Source organism: Emys orbicularis, chromosome 6 (assembly GCF_028017835.1).
Source record: "Emys orbicularis isolate rEmyOrb1 chromosome 6, rEmyOrb1.hap1, whole genome shotgun sequence".
Taxonomy (NCBI): Eukaryota; Metazoa; Chordata; order Testudines; family Emydidae; genus Emys; species Emys orbicularis.
In genome coordinates, this window is record NC_088688.1 from 72,293,111 (window position 1) to 72,317,331 (window position 24,221).

Consider the following 24,221-nt stretch of genomic DNA (forward strand, 5'->3'; position numbering starts at 1 on the left):
GGGTCAGGGTTCTGGGCTGGGGGTGCAGGTTCTGGGGTGGGGCTGGGGATGAGGGGGTTGGGTGCAGGAAGGGGTTTCAGGTTTGGGGGGGGGTCAGGGCTGGGGCAGGGGCACGGACTTGCCTCCGGTGGCTCCCGGTCAGTGGTGCAGCTGGGGTGCACTGCGGACTGCACTGCACCCCGGAAGCAGCCAGCAGCAGGTCTGGGTCCTAGGCACAGGCACGCAAGTGGCTCCGTGCGACTCTCGCCTGCAGGCACCGCCCCCCCCAAATTCCCTTTGGCGGTTGATGGCCAATGGGAGTGCGGAGCCAGTGCTCAGGGTGGGGGCAGCACACAGAGTCCTGTGGCCCCCCCTGCCTAGAAGCCGGACCGCTGCTGGCCGCTTCTGGGGCACAGTGCAGTGTCGGAAAAGGTAGGGACTAGCCTGCCTTAGCTGGGCACCACCGCCGATGGGACTTTTAATGTCCTGGTTGGCGGTGCTGACCAGAGCAAGGCGACCCAGTGCCTGACATGCTGCGACCCAGACCCATGGATTGAAAAACACTGCTTTAGAATATAGGCAGTCCCAGACTCTAAAGTATCAGAGAGATTTGTCCATAATGAAGCCATTATCTGAAGAGATGCCTGCTGCAGAGTGCAGACCAAAGGTGAAACTACATTAGTACTCCTTCCATGCACTCAAGGAGCACAGCAAGGCAGGTTTGACTGGCAGGTATTGTGTACAAGCATAAAAAGAGAGCCTGAATGTTGCATTATTCCTTCCATCATGTGGCATTCCCTAAGTTCCTATATATCCCACATTTGAGACAGCAAAATTAAACAAATACCATAACCTGCTTATTCTGTTATTTTCAAAATTCACTATGTATAATATAAACTTTATGGGGATATAAGTGAAGGTTGGGTTCTAATTTGACAACTAAGTTGTTTTCCTCTGCATTTAGAAGGATTATTTTTCATGCCTGAGTATTGTACAAAGTCTTGTGTACCTTGCAGGTGGTTTGATGTTGGTGCAAGTGCCCCTTGTGATGACAGGAGATGCCTCACATTTGGTTCTTCTGGTGTTTTGAGTCTGTTCTGATATCTATTGGTCACTTCGCCTGCGTTCTTTCTGTGTCCTGTTAATTAAATCTTAGACTTTGTATTTTACCATCCTCCATGTTCATATTTACATATAGGACATATGGTCCTCCACTGCTACATTAAATGATTTGTCCTGAAGAAGTAATTTGATCTTGGCAGGGTCTCCTGGCTAGTTCTGGGAGGTCTTCAGCTTATCGGTCATAGTAGGCCAAAGTTTCTCCTTTTTGTCTGTTATGCCTTCCACCACTGTCAGTCGTAATGTATGGTGGGGCTACAGGCACCAAGGTACGCATACCTCTTAAAATCAAGCACTTGGCTGAGCTGCTATTAAAGCTGACTGTTCATGATCACTTGCTATAGGTTTCCTTACTTTTTAAAGCTTTCCTTAGTAGAGTCTTGGCTAAATTGGCTGTTAAAATTGCTATTTGACAGACCTTGGTGTGGTGATGATGTAATGTGACTGAACGAACATTCCCAGGTAAATTGCATAAATTCACTGTAAGTAAACTGGGGTCTATTGTTTGAAACCACACAGTTTGGGATACCATTCCTGCCGAAATGCTTCCTTGCTTTGCCTGTGATGATCACTGTAGTAGCATTTGACTATTTGTCTACCTCCCAGAAGTAGGAATAGTACTCTACAAATATGGGGTAGCGTGTGTGGTTTGTGGTGAAAAGATCCATTTGCTCTAAGATTTGTTAGGGGTATTGCATATTTTCCATTGTCTTTTTGCCATTTGGCCTGCAGTCCTCCACATGTATCACATCTGCCCACCAGGTCTCGGATATCCTTGGTCGTGTTTTGCCAGTATACAGGGTCTCTGGCTTTCCAGATATATAGACTTCTATTCCAGAATGTCAGCAATGTAGTCTTGAGAATTTTTGTCCTCAGTGATCATTATGATTCGACTGCCTTTACATGATACTATTTCATATGCTCAGCTTGTCTTAATAGGTCCAGTATTCTTGAGAGGCAGATGGCGTTTCTCCCCTGGTGTCTGGTCAGTCTGTCAGAATGACAGATGTGAGCACTTGTATGGTTTGTCTTTCCAGCCCCTGCCTTGAAACTGGTATGTACCTGTCTTGCCTGATGCTTTCTATATCTGTGTTTTCTGTATTTCCTCCCAGGTTGAGGAAAATCACATTCTTCCTATCCAATTCTTCATATTCTTGTTCAGTTGCTGTATTTTCATACTGCAGGGCTTCTCTGGATAAGAAGTCAGTAACATCTCCCTCTCCTTATTGTAGTGTAGATCAAATGTAGCATTGCAGTTTCAGTTGTATTCAACATAGGGGGATTCTATATTAGACCTTGTCTTGACAGATAAAGAGAAACTGATCAAGAACTAAAAATTAATGGTAACTTAGGTACAACTGACCATGACAATCATATTTATAATGTGCAAATAGAATAGAGTCCAGACCGGTGATGTATATACTTGGTGCTTGGAAAGGGCCAATTTCATAGAGCTGAAAACAATGAACTAAGGAAGAAGTGAATCAGAAATATGAATGACAATTGAGAATTGTTAAAGAACACTATACTTGATGCCTGAAAAGCCACAATTTAGGAAGAAGGCTATATTAGTTACTGCTAGGGCTGTCAAGTGATTAATCGCACTGTTAAAGAATAGAATACAATTTACTTACATATTTTGGAGGTTTTCTACATTTTTTTATTAAATAATTCAACATTTGTAAATTCAACTTTCATGATAAAGAGATTGCACTACAGTACTTGTATGAGGTGAATTGAAAAATAAACAAAAGAAATAGTATCAGTTTTACAGTGCAAATATTTGCAATAAAAATACTATAAAGTGAGCACTGTACACTTTGTATCCTGTGTTGTAATTGAAATCAATATATTTGAAAATGTAGAAAAACATCCAGAAATATTTAATAAATTTCAATTGCAAATCTATTGTTTAACAGTGTGATTAAAAGTGCGATTAACTTTTAAAATCGTGATTAATTTTTAGAATTAATCGCGTGAGTTAACTGTGATTAATTGCTAGACCTAGTTACTACAAAAAGCAAAAACTACACACCCTACAGGCAACCTGGTATAGAGGGGAATTGAAGGTAGCTATAAGAAGTAAAGAAATAACATAACAAATGGAAGAAAGGGGAATCAATACTAATAAATATAATTCAGAAGCTAGGAATTGTAGAAAATTGATAAGAGAAACCAAGGGACACAAGGACAAATCTTAACTCTACTGGCCATAGAACAATAAGGAGTTTAAGTATATTAGGAACAAAAAAGAATCTTAACAATGGTATTGGACCATTACTGGATGGAAAAGGTAGAATATAGAAAAGGCCAAAGTGTTTGATAAATATTTCTGTTCTGTGTATGGGAAGGAAAAACTAAATGTGTAGTGATCATATATCATGACAATGACACTACCACTCCATTCCACTAGTGTTTTGGGAGGATGTTAAAAACAGCAGCTACTAAAGTTAGACATTTAAGTCAGCAGGTCCAGATTAATTGCCATCAAAATTTTAAAAGACCTGGTTGAGGAGCTCGCTGGACCACTAATGATGATTTTCAATAGTTCTTGGAACACTGGGGAACTACAGAAGAAAGTTAGATGTGCCAATATTTTTAAAAGGGTAAATGGGATGACCCAGGAAATGATAGGCCTGTCAGTCTGATATAGATAATGGGCAAGATAATGCAGCAGCTGATATGGGACTCAATTAAGAATTAAAGGAAGGCAATATAAATGAATGCCAATCAACACAGGTTTATGGAAAATAGATCCTGTCAAACTAACTTGATATCTTTTCATGATAATATTACAAGTTTGGTTGATAAAGGTAATAGTGTTGATGTAATATACTTTGACTTCTGTAAGGCATTTGAATTGATACCCTGTGACCATTTGATTAAAAAACTAGAATATAAAATTGATGTAGTGTACAATAGATTAAAAAAGATGGCGGATAGGTCTCAAAATGTAATTGTAAATAGGGAATCCTCCATTGAACATATGTTTCTCTTGGGGTCTCACAGGGATCAGTTCTTGGCCCTATACTATTTAACATTTTTATCAGTGATCTGGAATATAACAGAATCACCATTGATAAAGTTTGCAGCTGACACAAAAGTTGTGGGAGTGGTAAATAATGAAGGGACAGGCCACCCTGAGTGGGTGATCTGGATTGCTTGGTAAACTGGGTGCAATCCAACAATATGCATTTTAATATGGCTACATGAAAATGTATACATCTAGGAACAAAGTAGGTAGGCCATCCTTACAATATGGGGGACTCGGTCCTGTAAAAGCAGAGATTCTGAAAAAAGATTTGGGAGTCATAGTGGATAATCAGCTGAACATGAGCTCCCAGTGAGATGATTTGGTCAAAAGGGCTAATGCAATCATTTGGATGCATAAACAAGTAGGAATAGAGAGGTTATTTTACCTTTGTATTTGGCACTGGTGTAACCACTGCTGAAATACTGCATCCAGTTCTGGTGCTCACAATTCAAGAAGGATGTTGATAAAATTAGAGAAGGTTCAGAGAAGAGCAAGAGAATGATCAAAGGATTAGATGACATGCCTGATAATGGTAGACTCAAAGAATTACTTAGCTTAACAAAAAGGTTAAAGGTGACTTGATCACAGTCTATAAGTTCCTACATGGGGAACAAATATTTGATAGTGGGCTCTTCAGACTATCAGAGAAAGGTGTAACATGATACATGGAAGTTTAAAGCTAGAGACATTCAGAAGGGGGAGAAGTTGTACATTTTTAAACAATGAGGGTAATTAACCATGGGAACAGTTACCAAAAGGTCATGATGGATTCTCCATCATTGACAATTTTTTAAATCAAGACTGGATGTTTTTCTAACAGATCTGCTCTAAGGATTATTTTGGGGAAGGTCTATGGTCTTGTTATACAGGAGTGCAGACTAGATGATCACAATGGTCCTGTCTGGCCTTGGTATCTAGTTACAGCCTAGCACATTCACCGATATCCCATTATTTGCCATTCAGTTTCCTGTCTGTGCTGCTGCTTTGTCTTTGCATTTGGTGTTAGTCTGAGCTTTACCAACCATTTGTTTTTTGCTCATTTGCACTGTATTAGTGTCATATACGTACAAAATCTCATCCTCAGAATCAGTTCTTGCTTCCTCTATATGGTGCATTTTATTCTTTGTTTTTTGTGCCAGCTTTGGCATAATGATTTCCTCTTACCACAGTTATTGCACAACACCTTATACGCGGGACCTTTGCCATCCTCACGTTTTTCCACCACCGGTCTTCCTTTGCATTTTGTTTTCTATTTGTGCATTTGCTTTTGAACCAATTTGGGTTTTATTTATCCATTATTTTCATGCTTTCCCTTGTGCTACTTCTGTGTGCCTGCTTCAGTTAACTCTGCATTTGGATGTGAACTTGTTTACTAGTTTTGGACATGTCTGTATAGCTCTTGGCAGAGTTAGTATGGGCTCGGAGTATTCTCATTTCAAGTTCCTGCACCTTTCATCCCTCCTACTAACCTATCACAAATTAGTTCATCTTTTAAGATTTAATAATCACGTGAGTCAGCCATTTTGTGCAGTTTTTCCAATATACTGATCTGTTTCTCCAGATTCTTGATTACACTGGTTTTAAAGATTCCTTTCATCTATGAAAGGATTTTAGAAAACTTCAGGATTTTGCCTGGATCCTCAAGGTCTATTGCTGACATATCCAGATGCTGCTAGATTTTTGTTTTGTTTTTTTTTGCGGGGGGCAGGGGAGGAGAAAGGTGAGGAGGGGATTTTGCAACATGCTTAATTTGGGATTTCACATCCCTGCAAGAGCCATCCCATTGCTAACACCACATTCTGTGAGCAAACAAAGAGATAGTGCAACATTTAGGCTTTGTTCCTTCCTCCACAGATAGTGGCCTCTCACATCAAGCACTCCCTGAAAGTAGAGTTCTTTAAGTTGCTACACATAATCATACTATAGCGCTCCCTATTGTGAAGCTGTTTATCCTAAGAGCAGGGAGACAGCACTGCATGTGAGGGGCAGAGCAACTTCTTCATAGCTGCTTTTTTCACCTGCAGCCTATGTAGCTACTATTTATAGGGCTAGAGGATGACAAGCTTCGAAGCACCAGGTCAGAGAAAGCCCTCTTTAAAAAGGACTAAGCAATAATCCAAGTGTGAAAAATAATATGGCTTCATATAAAAAAAATACATTCAAAGCAAATCCTTCTTGTTGGGTTTATGCATCATTGGTTAATCAAACTCATTTGACTGCTGGTTGGATTGGGGTGGGGAGTAACCAGGCAGCAGGGGGAAGAGAGGAGAATAATTATCAATATTGTTGTAACTGACAGCAGGCTGCACAACAGCTCCTGGAAGGGCAGAACACTATATCTAATGAAACTACAGTAGGCAATATGCAGTACTGTGTCACTTCTCATGTAGCTGTTTTCTCTTTCATCCAGTCTTGTGATATGTATTTGAATATTAAGTCAAACACCCATAGAACTACTTTTTACAATTCTTTTCCGAGCTTCCATGGACTATTTCATACTTTTTCCTGACAAACCCAACAAAAGCATTTTTTGTCGAGTACTGTATGATGAAAAAAATAATTACCTGACTTCCCCCCCCCCTTCCCTCTACAGATAGTTAGCAAGGCTGAAGCAGGCACCTTTCCAATCCTCTCAGATACACACAAGGACTTTTCCAGCACATTTCTATTGATAAGGTATTTTTAATCTTTAAATATTTATTGAAAAGAGGTTACACTGAAATATAGATTTCCACTTTCCCCTGACAGACTGGATGTGACGTTGCACTCCATATGATTTTATGAAAATATGCTAATGAGTGTGAATATAATGTAACTGGAATATGCTTCATGCAAAAGGTCTCTTATAAGGTATCATTACAAAGCTTATCTACTGAGTGTGGTCATCCTATTTGTATAAATGTATCATTCTTGTATCTGAAATTAGAAATATGAAATATAACTGAGGTCCTATTGTAATTATGCAAAGTGTGGGCCATTAATGGTGGTTTGGAATCAACTAGGACAATTCGTTGTAAATGGCTTTGTTTACTTGCAAGCCTTCCTGTGAGTCAGGCCAGGAAGAATGAAGGCTTGGGGTCTTCACCATGTCGTCTAGTACTGGAATCTATCTTAAACCTGGTGCTTGTCCATTTAGAAGGAGGGGTGGGGATCCAGAGAGACAAAGAATTCCTGCCTTGGGCCAAAGCTATAAAAGGGGGTGGAGCAGAACAAAGGAAACTGCAGTCATGAGAAATCCCCTAGCTACCACTTGAGCTGGAACAAGGACTGTACCAGGGGAAAGGATTGGGCCTAGACTAGAAAGGAGTCTAGTCTGTGAAAGAAGCTTATAGGAACATCTCTGGGGGTGATATTTCATCTGTAATCAGTTTCTTAATGTATTAGGCTTAGACTTGCGTGTTTTTGTTTTATTTTGCTTGATAACTTACTTTGTTCTGTCTGTTATTACTTGGAACCACTTAAATCCTACTTTTTATATTTAATAAAATACTTTTGCTTATTATTTAACCCAGAGTTAGTGACTAATACCGGGGGAGCAAACAGCTGTGCATATCTTTCTATCAGTGTTATAGAGGGCGGACAATTTAGGAGTTTACTCAGTATCCTCTGACTTCAGTCATCACTGTTACAGAATGTACCTGAACTAAGTCAGACTTGCAAGTAGCTTTGCAAGTTTTGAGATCAGGGAACTGAATACAAAAAGTGAAGGGTGTCAATTCTAGATGAATATTTAGAAGATCAGAATTATGTTTAACACAAATGTGAAAGAGGAGGAACGGGGGTGGGGGGGGGGGAGGAAGTGCCACAGGGATAGAAAAGAATTAGAATCTGTCAATAAGTGTGTGTCTACAGCACCATCTGATGTATGGTATTCAAATGTAGTGAAGAGGTGAATCAAAGCTGGATGAGAAACTGCACAATATAAAAACCCAAAAAGTTATTGACTCCTGTGTGTTGCTAGCTGTTAGTAGAAAAGGTAAAGCAGAAATGTTGGCTTCTCCGAAGAGAAACAAAATAATGGCAAGACACATGCTTTGGATCACACAGACAGCAAAACAGTAACACACAAGAGAAAGCAAACTAAGGTGAAGGAGAGCACAGAGATGGCCCCATGAGACCAAAGGGTCAGCCTTTATTTTGCAAAATAATCACCCCTAAGTAATCATACCTACTATGATTCTAGAAGAACCTACTCCTGTCATCCAATCAGCAAAGCAAAAGACCAGAAAAAAAAAGTTGGCAATTACAAGGAAATAGTTATGATTTATTTTGCTATTCTAATCATTAGGTAAAATAGCAGTTAGTAACTGTTTGACTTTATATCATAAAATAATAATGCTTTGCACTTCTATAGCATATATTAGATTAGCAGATGCTAGCTCCAGGACCGTGTTCTAGTAAGACTGTCTCTCAGTACCATTTCTTTATCCTTTTCTGGTTAGTACTCAAACCTCGGTGTGATGGGTAGTGCCCTCCACTTAGCTAAAGTCAATCGGAATTGAGGGTTTACTGCATCTTGCAGGATCAGTGCATCACTTATGTTTACAATCCCAAACTTTTTCTATTATCTAATGAGTGGGCCATGGTTTTGGTTATATTAAGCTATTTTCCGCCCAAGGACAGTAACAAGTGTAAATTTCTCTTTGGTTGCATTTTAAGAAAAAAAAATCCTCCACCTCAAATAACTTTGTATTCAGCCATAGCTGGAAGCTAAGTAAATGTCTCTTGCTCTATGACCTCTGGATGAGTCACCTAAATTGTTAAAACCACACAGTGACATACACAAGAAAGATTATTTCCTTTTTGGTGATAATTCAGTTAAACAAGAAAGATTAAACACTAATAAGTGCTAGCCTACTGTACATTTAACTTCTCAGTCAAATGTATTTCTAATTCAGGGGTTCTCAGACTTTTGTACTGGTGACCCCTTTCACATACCAAGCCTCTGAGTGCAACCCCCCCTTAAATATATAAAGTGTTTTTAAATGTATAAACTCCATTATAAATGCTGGAGGCAAAGCGGGGTTTGGGGTGGAGGCTGACAGTTCGCAACCCCCCATGTAATAAACTTGTGGCCCCCTGAGGGGTCCTGACCCCCAGTTTGAGAACCCCTGTTCTAATTGATGGCTGTATTCTTTTCCATTTAGGCAACTCCGTTATAACTGAACGCAAGAATTAAGAGATATTTTACCTTACAGGTCAGATTTTCAGAAATCCAGGACCACATGCAGAAACATCTAATTTGCGTGTACAGTTACTACAGTTGAATGCACCAGTTGGGGTATCTGCACATGGACACACGCACCCAAAACCAGGAAACCAATGTTATTTAAGATTAATTGATTGTTTATAGGAACATATACAAGTTGTCCATTGTCATGTTTGCACGTGCAAGTCAGGTAGGCATTTTTGCAGATGTAAGCTTCTGAGGATCTTAAGGGCAAAGTGAGCAAGAGTCACCAGCTCAAATGTGTCCTGTAGGAAGAGAACCAGTCTGAGTCAAGTGACCAAGGCTGATGTGGAACATTCCTCCCCCCCGCCATCTTTGAAGATGACTATTGACTGTTTGTGTCAGAGGGACTGTCTGGGCTTTTCTCTTCCTTTAGGTGGTTCTTTTCTTGCGATAAGGTCTGTGTGGATATGAGGGCAGAGGGACTAAGAGCTGTCTGAAGAAATCAAAGGACTTGGTGGGAACCCATCTGGATGGGAAGGAAAGCAAGGTCTAGATTTACTATGTGGGTTCAAGACCCAAAGCTTTTTGCTCAAGGGGGTCCTCAGAGTAAAAGACTGCTTAAATATAGACTTGCCTGGGGCTTCATGGCTGGGTGAGAACCCGTGGCTCTCCACTGAGAAGTGACACAAGCAGCGGAGAACGAGATGCAGCGCAGGAGAGGGACTGGCCAAAAACAGTCAACTTCCAGCCACAGAAGCAGAGTAAGCAGTTCCATACCTTGGGGATTTCATTCATCTCTGACTAACTGATTCCATGGGTTTTATGGCCATGCTTAGCCTGGTCTTGAAGAAACAGGAAGTAGACCAAATATCTCTGTAGACAGGTCCTGTTTTAAGCTAGCCCTAAGTTCCAGAGACAGCAGTTATCAACACTATTCCTGAGTTGGGGAGGGGCATTGAATGGAATGCCCTAAATACCAAACTGTGCTTGAGTTACCAAGCTTGTGCTGAGGAAGCACTAAAATAGGAGAAATCCAGTGTTCCCCTGTAATCCTACCAAAGAAACCTTTTTGCTTCTTGAATTGAAGAGAAAGAGGCCAAACCACCCACCCTCCCATCCTCTACTTTCCTGGAAAGAAGAGTCCCAAAGAGACTTTAGAGGATCATCTCAGCCTTGCACAGAAGCAAAAGAGTGTGCTTTTACTGTGGTTGCAGTACTTGAAGCATCAGCAATCAGTTTGACAGGAATTTCACATCTTCATTCAGTGCTTCAGAGATAGAAGAAAGCTCACTTTTAGCAGACACTCAAATCAGCGGAAATTGGAATTTACAAGTTCCCTACATTTAATATTATAGCTACAGATCTACATTTATTATGATTTGATCACCAATCTATGTCTGCAGGACCCTTGAATCTGATTTTCTACGTGGAAAAAAAAGTAAGAGGATATGTAATGTTTAAAAATTTCTTTAAAAACAGAAGACATTGATATTTGCAACACTGGCTCTATCCCAGATCTACTCGAGAGAGTGAACACTCAAATTGAAACTAGCATGACAAATTAGCATATATGAGAGAGAGAGAAATTTTTAGAGATACACCTGCACGAAGTATTAGAGTAATCAGTCATGCTAGTTTCAATTTGAGTGTTCACTCTCTAGAGTAGATATGAGAGAGAGCCAGTGTTGCAAATATCAATGTCTCCTGTTTCACTTGTTGTTATGGGCTGGGAAATTTTTTCAGATTCAAAAGTTACCTTGATTTCTGGTGAACTATTCAGCTTGTGTTTAATTGCATTCAATTGTGATATCAGCACAGAGAAGGAATGCTGGTAGATAGCCAGAATTTGAATTTTTTTATAAAAGATCATTAGTTATCTTCAGAAGTGCTGTCTCTATGCTATTCTGAGGGCTGAATAGTCAGATCAATTAGCAGAAGATCTCAATTTGCTAAAAGGCTGTGCAGCTGGAATGTGTGTGACTTGTTCATCATTGCCAAAAAATAAGCCTTTGATGTAATACATTGTATTTGACAATGTGATGTCAATGGGAACTGCATGTGTTCTGGGCTAGAAGAAGAGAGTACTAGAATTTAACAATATTGTTTCCCAAAATGTTCACTATCACTTTAGGTAGTGACAGAGGGACCAGCGATGACTTCAGGGTGCTATGAAGTAGGTGTTTTGTTAGCCAGTCTAAGGCCCATCTACTCATTGGGGTGTGTGTGTGTGTGTGTGTGTGTGTGTGTGTGTGTGTGTGTGTGTGTGTGTGTGTGTGTGTGTGTGTGTGTGTGTAAGCACATCAGGTTTTCCTCCTATTTCCTGCTTGTGCCATTCAACCATTCTTTGACCTTGGTCAGGGGAAGGGCTAGAGCAGTTACTGTGCTCAGGCGTAGTAGTTTTGCTTTGTAGATGAAAAGTTACTTGTGTCTGGGTAGCTGAGTTACCAGTTCTCCTACTTCAAGTGTCTCTGCAGGAGTTGATCCCAAAGTGCATTGTAACGTGTGATACAGACAGCAACCCTTTGCACCCTGTCTCAGCCATCCCAGAGGGCATAGCTGTCCAGGCCTAGGAAATGGTAGGCCACTACCACGTCTGATTCTTGTTATAGCTCTCTATATATACTGATCACCTCAGCACCCACATCTGCTGGATGGCTGAACACTTGTGAAAAGTTGCATCATGCCCTATCTGTGCTTCCTATTGGCCTGCAAGAGAAGCCAGGAGCATACGCCTGGTTGGATATTAAGGTGGAGAGCTGCTAACAATCTGGAGCAAGGAGATCATGCAAGCCAATTTCTGTTCTGCATTCAGCAAGCCACAGATCACAGCCAAACTGACCAAATCTGGAATCACCCAGATGATCAGCTGAGCTATGAGAAGTTCTGTCACCTGAATGAGTCACTGAAATTGTTAAAACAGACTTCAGTGACCTCTTAGGTCTGCCAGAAACATTCCCCACCCCCATTCAGCTATTGTGGAGACAACAGAAGTGTCACTTGTCCATATTAGAGTGACTGGGCTATGATTTCATTCCCCAAGGTAAGAAAGGATAGTGAAGGAAATTGGTTGTCTTACTGGAAAGACAAATTGGCAGAATAAAGTTTCGGATAGGACTCTTCGCTTTTTTCAATCTCGGTACCTTTATCTCCAATGAGATGAGAAAAGCCTTCAGGTTTTATCACTATTTTTGACACCAGGATTATTACATAACCATTGAGCTTTGGCATGGATGAAGCAGACTCTGCAATGGTCTGGGAAATACTGGTCTGTCTTGGTTTACAGACAAGCTTCCATAGAAATCCCTTGGCAACTGCATGGTGCATCTATATTGGAAATACTCCTGCTCCGAATAGAAAATAATCAGTGCTCCTTTCTGAATCCTAATTATATTATGGCCTTGAGACAGCAACACCCAGGAGAAAGAAAAGGAAAAAAAAAAAATCAAATCACATGGCATGTTTATCACTCTACAGACACAGTCTTGTCACTACTGATAGGGCACTTCCCCCAATATTCTAAGAATAGTCACAGATTTGCCAGTTATCGGTCACTGTTTACAACACATGCAGATTTAGGTTCATCAGTACTCTCAGGACTGACTGATTTCTCTCTCGCAGACCCTATCTACCAACATGTAGCTGGATTTAATTATAGCAACATTCAGTAAAATAAGTGCTCAGTGATATTATTAACAACTGTAAAATGAATGCTAAGAAGTCTCTAGGACTGTGTCCAGGCACTTGAGGGATTGCCTGTAGAATATCCATTTTGAATATACCACTTGGTTCATCCCCTCTTCAATCAATACTAGAAACAAGAAAACCAAAAAACACAGAAACCCACTAGTTATCTTCTATAAGACTCACTTTTATCTTTAAAATCATGCTTTTATATTCTCTGAGTTTGTCTTACTTCTTCTCTCCCCCCATCTCCTCCAATAAATAATGCATGGCTTTGGATATTGGCATGTGCACATCTATTCATACTTCCAATCAGCATAATAAATGAGGTCTCACTACACATACTTGCAAGTAAAATCAGTGCTACTGTAATAGAGCATTTCAGAATGTTGCTAAAGAGCAATAGTTGTGCAGGCAGGAAGTTTCCCACCCTGCTCCAAACATTTTACAGAAGCTGTTTGGACATGGAACAGTACATAATCCAGCCCATGGCTTCTCCCAGGGCTTGGCTGGGATCCTTTAGGGATCCTCTCCAAGGACTACTCAGCTCACACCCTACATCTGAGAGCCACTCCCAAGTCCCACTTCTGGGTAGGATAATGAACCCCCGACAACCAGTCAGTAAAGCAGGGTTCCTGTTTTCCACCAGGAGCGCCACATGCTAACAGAGTTTGGACAAACACTGCCAGCCTGTTGGTCATTTAAATCAAAACAACCTCTCTCTAGCCTCGTCAGAGCAGCCCAGTATATTTACATAGAGGACCAAGAACAGGTAAATAGCATCACTGCAACCAAACCAAGAAAAGACTCAGCACCTGACAGTCATAGAGGAAACACCACCCCCCCCCCTACATCGGATATGCTTCCAAACATGCATGTATTGGGGGTGGGGGGTCCCTTTGGTCTTTTAACAGGTCCAAGATTGGGAGGCAACAGCATCACAACATAAAATACTGCTTGGAATATCTTCTCTTTCTCCTTCTTCTAAAGAAGAAACAAAACCTAATACTCAAGGAGAAATGGAAGAGCATTTGGCTCACGTATAGCAGTCTGCCTTCTGGAATCTCAGAACAACTTAAACACTGGGATAGGTTCATTCCTCTTTTCTTCACTTAGGAAGGATGGTTGACACTTCTGTCAGGATTCGTAAAATTTCAGATTCGACTTTTAATGATAGCCGGTCAATTTTGCTGCAGTGCATATTTGATCTTTCAATCCAGTTCCGTTGTCCTAATTTTATTCTCTTAATTGATTTTTACGTATGCAAACCTGGCTTAAACAAGTAGTCTGGTATAACTTTATTGTAGGGGTCACCAGATTGTTTAACCCAATGTATTGGCAGTTAAATCTTGGAAAATGCTGCTTGTTAATTGTGGTGCTATTCTTTTTAAGAAATTCATCACAAAAAAGTTAGTTCACTGCCCAAGGTTTGTAACTTACCACGTTTTACACATGCAGATAAATAAAACAGTTTTTTTAACATAGTTACCCATGAACAGTTAAATTGCATGTCTTAAAATGGCATCTACTGAGGCAGTAGATCATCTTCATGATTTTATTTATTTTTTACGGGCTATATTAGCCTGAGGCTGAACTCGGTTTTGACTATTCATTTTCTTTAATAAGCTTTTTATTGCCATCTTGTATGAGCTGCAACAAAAACAGCGGTCTATTCCTATCGTCAATTCAAAGGAGAACCCTCATTCACAATCCAAAAGATATGTTTGCTTTGGAGGTGGGGACTCATATCAGAACCTTGTATTCTAACACCACTGAACAATAGGAGAGAGAGCAAGCTTTCAGCCCCAGGCCTGTCTCTGTGTTGTGTTTCAAAAGGGTATTAGTGATCTTCTGAACTGTTTAGAGAAGATCTTGCCACCATATTTTATCTTGAAACACTGGGGATGGGGTTCTAGGTACACCAGAAGAGTCTCTTAAGTCCCTGTTTACCTGCTGTAGGATTTTGTGCAGCACCATAATATCTACACACCCAGTCTTTAGTTCTATCAAAAGCTGCTGTGAGGTTCACTACAAGCAAACTGGCCATCTGACCCTAAATAAAAACCAGCAGGAAATCATTCATGATCCTGAGCAGGACAGTGTCAAATCCAAAGGGAGTTCAGAACCCAGGCTGAAGCTTCCTCAGAATATCACTGATCCATGGAAATTTAACAGCCATACTTTCTCAGTCATCTTCCCCAATAGTGAAAGACCCAAGACTGGTTGAACATTGTCAAGCAATTTATAATCAAGACATTTGTATGTTTAACAATTATTGTCCCCTTTCCATTGCTATGGGAGCCACTGATAAGGTCTCATGCTAATGGCACCAAAGCCATAGCACAAAAAAAGTGAGAATCACTGGTGATGTGACATATCTCAATAGAACTTGGAAGAATTTCAGCTTTATTCACAAGAGAATGGGTATTATACAGTCAAAAACTGATGCACATCCATTAAAGATGCTATAAACAGCTGGAAAACCTCAACTATATTCTTCAGAACCTCTTATTACTCAACTGATATGTATGGTAATAACTGTCATACATCAAAATGAAACATGCATTTAAGAATCTTAATTAAAAACACTGCCCTGGTTTTTGCTTTTCTATTATTAAGTGCCCATCACAACAAGTAGCACAATGTATTTGATCCCCACCAGCGGCATTACCCAACCACAACACAGTTCAATCAAAGTCTCTCTAGGCTTCCAACTTAAACTGTTCATTAGTTTAGCCCCCACAGCTGAAAAGAATGGAGATCCAGTAAAGCAGGATTCTCAGAGGTATTGGTATGGAAGCCTGCTGATTGCAACACAGAGCACAAGTGGAGTTAATAATAATCAGCGGTGGCCTTTACCCACTTTGGAAGAAGTGTTGAGAGATTGCTTTGTATTATGTTCCTTTACAATAGTGCTCTGACAGAATGAATTACATATATGTGGTAAAGTGCTGGTCTATAGGCAACCATGGCTACCATTGTGTACTAAAATCTTGTAGGCAGCTGTAAATTTTTGTACCAGAGCTGTTCCATCATGTTACAATGGGACTTATTACAAGAAAAACAAAGTCTCTTCTCTAGGCTGAAGCGTGAGCAATACTGATACAAAGGACACAGCGGTTAAAAAAAAAAAAAAAAAAAAAAGAGAGAGGAAAAACAGGGATTTAGTTTTCAGTTTGCAGTCAGGTGCTCAAGATGAAAGTGTTTGATGGTTTTAGTCATGTTTTTATTGACTCAGTATTATCAGCTTCAGTTTACATGATAGGTATCTACACAGCTGGCATATAGGCGTTTCATGAAGCTTGCTTGATAGAATATCCTTAGACTTGAGCTTCAAGGCAAGATGAAGTTGAACTCATTCAAAAAGGAAGGAAGAGGAAGCACTTTAGCTTAATCAAGAATTATCTTCTCTACTAGGTCAGAGATGAAGAATACATTCACTCAGATTTATGCTAAATGTTTACCCTGCATGGACACCCAAAGCAGTGGAAAGTCCATTGGGAAGGATGCAATCATCAAAAGTATCCACAATCTCTCATTCACCAAGCAGTCTAGTGGAGCCCCAAAGCTAGGCCTTGCTTGGAAAGGGACATGGCCAAGTAGTAGGGAATTCACAGATACAGCACATCCTCTCAGCAGCCTGACTCAATGGGAATGGCATTAACTGGAAGTTAAAGCTACTCCCCAGCCCAGTGGAAAAGATAATGGAAGGTGGCTGGAGTAACACTAGTAGGGTTCTGCCCTCAGGTCAAATTCTGCACCAGGACAGGTGAACATGGTCCAGTCTCTCTGGTATGAGCTGCAGAAACAGGCCTTTTGTATTACCTCCCAGCTGAATAAAGAGCATTCAAATGCGATTACCTTTTGTGGGAGATTATGTAGAAGAAACAGCAACAATAGAAGGTGGTTCATTTTATGATATAATTTGGGGGTTCTGAATGATTGCACAATATATGAACAGTTGGACACAACCATCTCCTATAATATTGGAACTGAAGGTCATCATGCCATATGCTACTGGAAAGTTAATTCTCCCTACATGTGCAATAAAGTCTCAGATTGACATACGATTTGGAAAACAGGATAAATTTGGTTATTTTTAATGTGTGTGTTCCTTGAATGGTACCTCTACAGTATTGATGCAGGCACCATGTTGGCAACTAGTTATACTAGATTTCTTTCAGGGTTTATGAGTTTCCATCTCACTGGGAGCTCATGTTCAGCTGATTATCCACTATGACTCCCAAATCTTTTTTCAGAATCTCTGCTTTTACAGGACCGAGTCCCCCATATTGTAAGGATGGCCTACCTACTTTGTTCCTAGATGTATACATTTTCATTTAGCCATATTAAAATGCATATTGTTGGGTTGCACCCAGTTTACCAAGCAATCCAGATCACCCACTCAGGGTTGCCTGTCCCTTCATTATTTACCACTCCCACAACTTTTGTGTCAGCTGCAAACTTTATCAGTGGTGATTCTGTTATATTCCAGATCACTGATAAAAATGTTAAATAGTATAGGGCCAAGAACTGATCCCTGTGAGACCCCAAGAGAAACATATGTTCAATGGAGGATTCCCTATTTACAATTACATTTTGAGACCTATCCGCCATCTTTTTTAATCTATTGTACACTACATCAATTTTATATTCTAGTTTTTTAATCAAATAGTCACAGGGTATCAATTCAAATGCCTTACAGAAGTCAAAGTATATTACATCAACACTATTACCTTTATCAACCAAACTTGTAATATTATCATGAAAAGATATCAAGTTGGAAGCCTAGAGAGACTTTGTTTGGACTGTGTTGTGGTTGGGTAATGCAGAATAAAAGGGAGGGGGCACTGTGAATCAAGGCCCTGGACTGTTACCTTTGGCACCCCAGCGAGGTCAGGTTAACAGTCACATCTAGTGCTGTATGTGGCAATTGAACATCAATACTCCTCAAGCTATAATGGCTGCTTTTTAATCAATCCTATTTCTTTTTGGCAGTCACCATAACCTAAGTAAGTACCATATCCCTTACTCTGATGAATCTGCTGTTCCTTTTCATTTCCTAGCAAGGGAAACTTTCTGTTGGCATCTAGTAGTGTTGCTGAGAGGTCAGTGACCTGTGATGTTCTTTATGACTGTTTGCTGCAAATCATTAGTAATCAAAATGAGCTGGGCTCTTACAATAGAAGCAGTGCTTAATTTGTGCCGGGGCTTGCCAGGACTGAGCCCCAGCACCTTTGGGCTTGCTGCATCAGTTATGAATTTAAAACAATTGTTTGAGCCCCAGCACCTAGTTACTTGAGCCCTGGCACCTCTTTCATTACAAAGAAAGCACTGTATACAAGAGCCCCATACTTCCATATGCAGAGGGAAACCTTTGCCTGTTGAAGGGGGCAGTTACTGGTTTTACTGTGGCACTGAAAACCCCCAAAGTCACATCTCCCTTGTGCTAGACATATACAAATGTAGTGTGACCATCCCTGCCCAGAACATCTAGTGAAATTGCTTGCTGAGACAAATGGAGGGAGGTCAAAGGGAGACTCAGAAGGAAAGTTACTTGCCCAAAGTCATATGCCAAGTAAGTGACAGAGCCATAAAGAGAACCCGGGCTTCCTGACACACAGTCCAATGCCTTATAACTAGAGCATGCTGCCTCCTGACTCTGTGGCATTCTCCACTCTTCTCTCAAAGCTATAAGCAAGCCTAATTCACGGGAAAGCAAGGGGTTTCAGCCTCACAGAATCAGAAGGGCAAGATGAGGCAAGGCAGAGCAGCCAGATGGGCACTTCAGATTATCCCTAATCTCCAATTAGCAGCAAAAGCATGCAAACAAATACAGCCGGAGGCTGTGTTAACCTGCACAACTTTGCTTCCTAGGCTATAGAACCCCTTCTGTGGGATGCTTTGAGGGCAGGTGCAGTAAGGGGAGACCCTGAGAATACAGCTCCTGCCAGAAGAGTGCTATCCAGGAACAAGCAGAAGCCAACATGTCTAGGCTGCAAACATAAGCAAATTGTATCTAGGCAGATCCCCCAAGATCTATGCAGGTATCAGGGCATTAATTCTTCTATGGAACAGCAAACAGCCCCCATACCTCACCACCCCAAGGAGTGTAGCAAACTTAGACCTTGTCTATTGAAAAGTTTTAAAGGTGTTGTTCGATCCATGTAACTCCTCGTGTGGACTCTTATTCCAGAATATAAAGAGAATGGCTTTTTGTACTTTAGCTTAAATCCCTTTCCCCAGTGACATACTAAACTAAAAAGACACTCTTTCCAGAAAAAGAACATCCACATTTTGGGGGGTTTGGGGAAGTTATACTGCTTGTCATGGTGGTTCTGGCCTCCACCATATCCCCTTGAGGCCTCTCATGGCCCTGCAGGTGCATTGCACTCAGCACTGCCTCAGATTCTTTCCATTATCCAGACTTGATTCAAAACAGGAGGTTGGATTTACTGAGTTGTTCTACCAAATGTAACTCATTCTGTTAGTTGCTCCAGGTCACCCCACTCTGGCTCCATATAAGAGTCTTGGTTAGGAAACTGTCCCAGCCCCGTTCCTGGAGGTGTGTGCTAGGGGACAGGGGACTGGGGGCAGGGTGGGGGGAGGAGATAAACTTCAAATGGTCACTCCTCCAAATAGGAGCCCCCAGCTCTCCTCCTTGGAGCTGGGTTGTAAGTGAAGTAGCTCTGGGTCTTTAGCCAGCTTCTCCTTCAGCTGGCCCCTTTTCCACAATGAATACCCAGCTCAGATAGTACAGCAAACCAACCTTCTGCAGGTCTCTCCTGCTACAACTCAAGGAGCAGGCAGCATTTACACTGATCCCCTTTCCCCTCATCCCCAACTGGCAGGGTGAGAGAGAAGTCTTGTCCCACACATTACTGCAAGGCTCCTGGCCCTGGACCCTTAAAGGCACAATGATGGAGTTCCTACCCACCCAAGCACCACTTCCTTTCTATCAATATCTCCTGACCTAGGTCCTTATATTTAAGGGGAGGGGAAATTAGACCTTTCAGAATCTTAAAGGGCCACACCAGAGGAATGGGCTGACCCCTAGGCAACACTATCTTAAGAGGCAGATTACCCCCATCGCATTGCTGTAACGGTCAGTTTAAAATTCACACCTTACACTGGGGGGGGGGGGGGGGGGGAAAGGTTCCCATATAGACAAGGCCTAAATGAGCTGAAACTGTCATACCTTAGGGAAAATGGGGCCCTCAGTGTTAACTTGTTGGTCTGACTCTTTAAAAATACATGGAACCTCTTTTTAGGCTATTTTAAAGTGTTCTGTTTCTATGTCTATCCTAATGGAAACACTAAAAAAAGTGTCACGGTAACACAAAGCACTCTGCATGAAATTTGAAAAAGTGATGGGTCACATCCTTGTTTCAGAAAGTGGGCCTTTGGCAGCTCAGATACCATCAATTGAATAGTGCTAATAGAAGATTCACAGCTGAGGTGTAGTGAGTGACTAATACTGCTACTATAACCCACTTGTCGGTGGGCAGGACTGAACTTGGGGCCTCTGGAACTTAGTGCACGAGCCTCTACAGCATGAGCTAAAAGCCAACTGCCTGTTAAATGAGTCTGCTCTACAGCCTTAGCTAACTCTCTCTAAGTGGTCTTCGTGGCACTAGATGGGACAGAACACCACACCCAGAAGGTTTGTGGGTTATACTGCCACTCTTTCTGCTAGCTTCAAAATGGTTTAATCAATTTCAGCATTATAGGTTTTCAAGTTATTCTCTTCCAGATGAGAATTTATAGTCTTACTTAGGCCACGTCTACACTATGCACCTTTTAGCAACACAGCTGTGCCGCTACCAGGGCCGGCTCCAGGGTTTTTGCCGCCCCAAGCGGCGCAAAAAAAAAAAAAAAAAAAAAAGCCGCGATCACGATCTGTGGCCCCAATTCGGCGGAAGGTCCTTCGCTCCGAGTGGGAGTGAGGGACTGTCCGCCGAATTGCCGCCAAATAGCTGGACGTGCCGCCCCTCTCCAGAGTGGCCGCCCCAAGCACCTGCTTGGCAAGCTGGTGCCTGGAGCCGGCCCTGGCTGCTACATCCGTGTCACTAAAAGGTGCGCAGTGTAGCTGCTTTTTGTCGGCAGAAGAGCTTTTTTGCCGACAAAGTGTTGTTCACACTGGCGCTTTTCATCGGTAAGACTTGCACTAAAAGGAGTATTCCAATCAATGGACTGAGGACCTTCCAATCTTTTGGAAGTTACCAGAAACTTTATAAGCCAGCAGACTGCAACTTCACTGCTTCAGACTTGATACATACAAACATTGCAAAGTCCTTGTATTTGATTTTCTTAACCATTTTAACTCTCTCTTATAAATAAACCTTTAGATACTGAAGGATTGGCCACAGCATGATTATTGGGTAAGATTTGGTTATATATTGACCTGACTGTGTGGCTGATCTCTTGGGATTAGAAGGACCCTTTGTTTGATTAAATTGGTTTTAAATAACTACTCATCATTAAGTCCAGTGTCTGGGTGTGAAGCAAGGGCTGGAATGCTTAAGGAGACTGCATTTTTTACTTCTGGTTAACCAGTATGGTGAGACAGAAGTTTACTTTGGTTTCTGGCTTGGTAGATCTTATGATAGAATAACCACCAGTTTGGAGGTGAATCTGCCCTATTTCTCAGGGGTTTGTCCGGAATCTAGTGTTTTCAGCTGTGGCCCACTGACAATTTTTTTTTTTTTTTTTTTTTTTTTTTTAAGTCAAAGTAGTACTATGGGGAAAATCTCTTTCTCTTGTGGGACCTAAGGCTTTTGCAGGTGGGAGGGGGATAAAAATGGAAGAAACAATGTGGGAGCAGAAGTGGGTATTGCAGGGTGGGACAGGAGCAGGATTTTTTTTTTAAATCATCCCACACAGGGGTTTAGTCTCAGATTCCTTTGAATGTGTCACATTTTCTTCTTCGGATTCTTAGGGGAAAATTCTTTAGCAAAGTGACAAGGCTTGCAGAGCAGCCTGAAAATGGTGAGGTTTATGTCGCTATAAACTCAGCCAAATCTAGATGAATTAAAACCACTAACATGCCTACAAAGAATGTGTGCCAGTGCCAGTACCCAGCAAGAGATGCTACCAGACCAGGGAAGTGCACGTGCATGAAGAACAAGAATATATGTCAAATTACATCCATGCCCTGCTCCCAGTTGCTTAAAAACAGCAACCATGGGGCTGGCTGGTCCTGCCATTCCCAAAAAGTCAGCCCAACCTTTGCCCTAAATATACCTTTTCTTGGGAGAAGATGATGTGGAGCCGAGACTATCTCCAACCGAATGGTCCTCGATATCTAGTAGAAAACAGTGCAGTTACATAAGAACAGACATACTGGGTCAGACCAATGATCCATCTAGCCCAATATCCTCCTGTCTTCCAACAGCAGTCAGTGCCAGATGCTTCAGAAGGAACGAACAAAGCAAGAAAATTGAGTAATCCATCCCCTGTTGTCCAGCCCCAGCGTTGGGGGGGTCAGAGACTTGGGTTTACATCCCTGACCATCTTGGCTAATAGCCATTGATGGACCTATCCTCCATCAACTTGTTGAATTATTTTTTTAACCCACTTATACTTTTGGCCTTCACAGCAGAATTTCCAACAGAAAGGAAGACCTGATAACATGCCGTTCTGCCATTAAACATTGTTCCTGCAAGGAGCACAGGGGACCCTGGAACTTTTTCATCCAAGAAGTAAACTATGGAGCCCTTAGGACAGGTTGGGGTGGGATGGTAGTGGAGAATATATATATATATATATGAATGAAAGACATCCAACTGCCCAGGGCCGTAGCAACAAAGAACGTGGCCCCCTCCAAACGGTGGCCCCCTCCGAACATATGTCCGGGCGGGGCCCCTTACAATGCAGAAACTGGAATGCAGTATTTATTTTGCCACTTTTAGGGGTTCCCTTTCTTGCGGGGCCCCCTCCGGTCGGAGGGTACGGAGGGCGCTCGCTACGCCTCTGCAACTGCCCCCACAGCACAGAAGGGCAATAGTTGTAGAAAGTCTTGTTCTTGAATTAAGGAAGTTCCTGGATTGTGCGGTGTTGCTCCCAGCATTTAGTTTCAGACAGTGAAACACAATTTCAGGACCATTTGAAGCTTGAGGGAATAATTTACTGCTTGTGTGCTGGCACCCATTTGGTGTTTTATTATGTATGACTTTACCCATAAGCTAAATATATAGTAGCCACTTGTAGTGTGAAACCTGGACATAGTCACCAGCACAAGTAAAACTGTCCATCTGGCATAAGACAGGAAATAAAAAATAAACTTTTACAATTCAAATGAAAAAGGGAGTTTAGTTGGCAGACTCACTAGTTTGAATTTCAGACACAGCTTTGCAGCTACCAAGTTTTGCGTAAAAACCAAGCTTTTCTCACATCATCCATATACCGGCCAATTTAGTCCCCCTCACGGGGCATTGGCTAAGCACTTAGAGGTAAGTGTGCCACCTACACCACTTTCTAAAGCCTCTGAGCTTTTGTTGAAAGTTTCCCTTCCAAATATTGGGCACCTGCTATTTTGTTAAGCTAGGGTACTTGATCACATCTCAAGGAGGTGTGGCTGCAGCCACAGAGTTATTTAGCAAAAGAATTTCTCTTCCAAAGCTGCCATGTGTATTTTTCTTGTAGGTGTCATTCTCTTGTAATTCCTCTAGTTTCTTGACCAGCCCAGATTGTTCTACAAACACAGTATCCATTATCATGAAAGGCAAATGCTAGAAAAAGCTGGCTTGGCGCTTTAATCCCTAAACCTTTCCAAGACAATATAGCCTTTGCTAAATTGGGTAGATTAAAGTGGCCTCTGGTGTTTTTCTCTGACTAAAACTGGGAGAGAAAAAACATTTTGCACATCAACTATTAATACACAAAATGAAGAGCACTAATTGCATAAAGATCCTGTCGGACAATGCTTTGAAGACCCACCTTTTCATGGTAATATCACACTTTACTGAAGAACTACGTTTCTAAATAAATGTTAACTAATTCTCAGTGATATCTCCAACCACACGGTCTCCCCAGCACATTTACAGTTGGCATTCAGTGTGAACAAAGAAAATCCCACCAAAGCAAAAATATATGAAACTTTACAAAATAATCACCAAAAGTCAACATTTCTCAGGGCTCCAATTTTAATAGTGTGGACTTTTCCTCATTAGAAAATTGGCAGGGGCAAGGGGAAATTGTCAGGATGAAGAGGTCTACAGATGCTTTAAAAAAAGT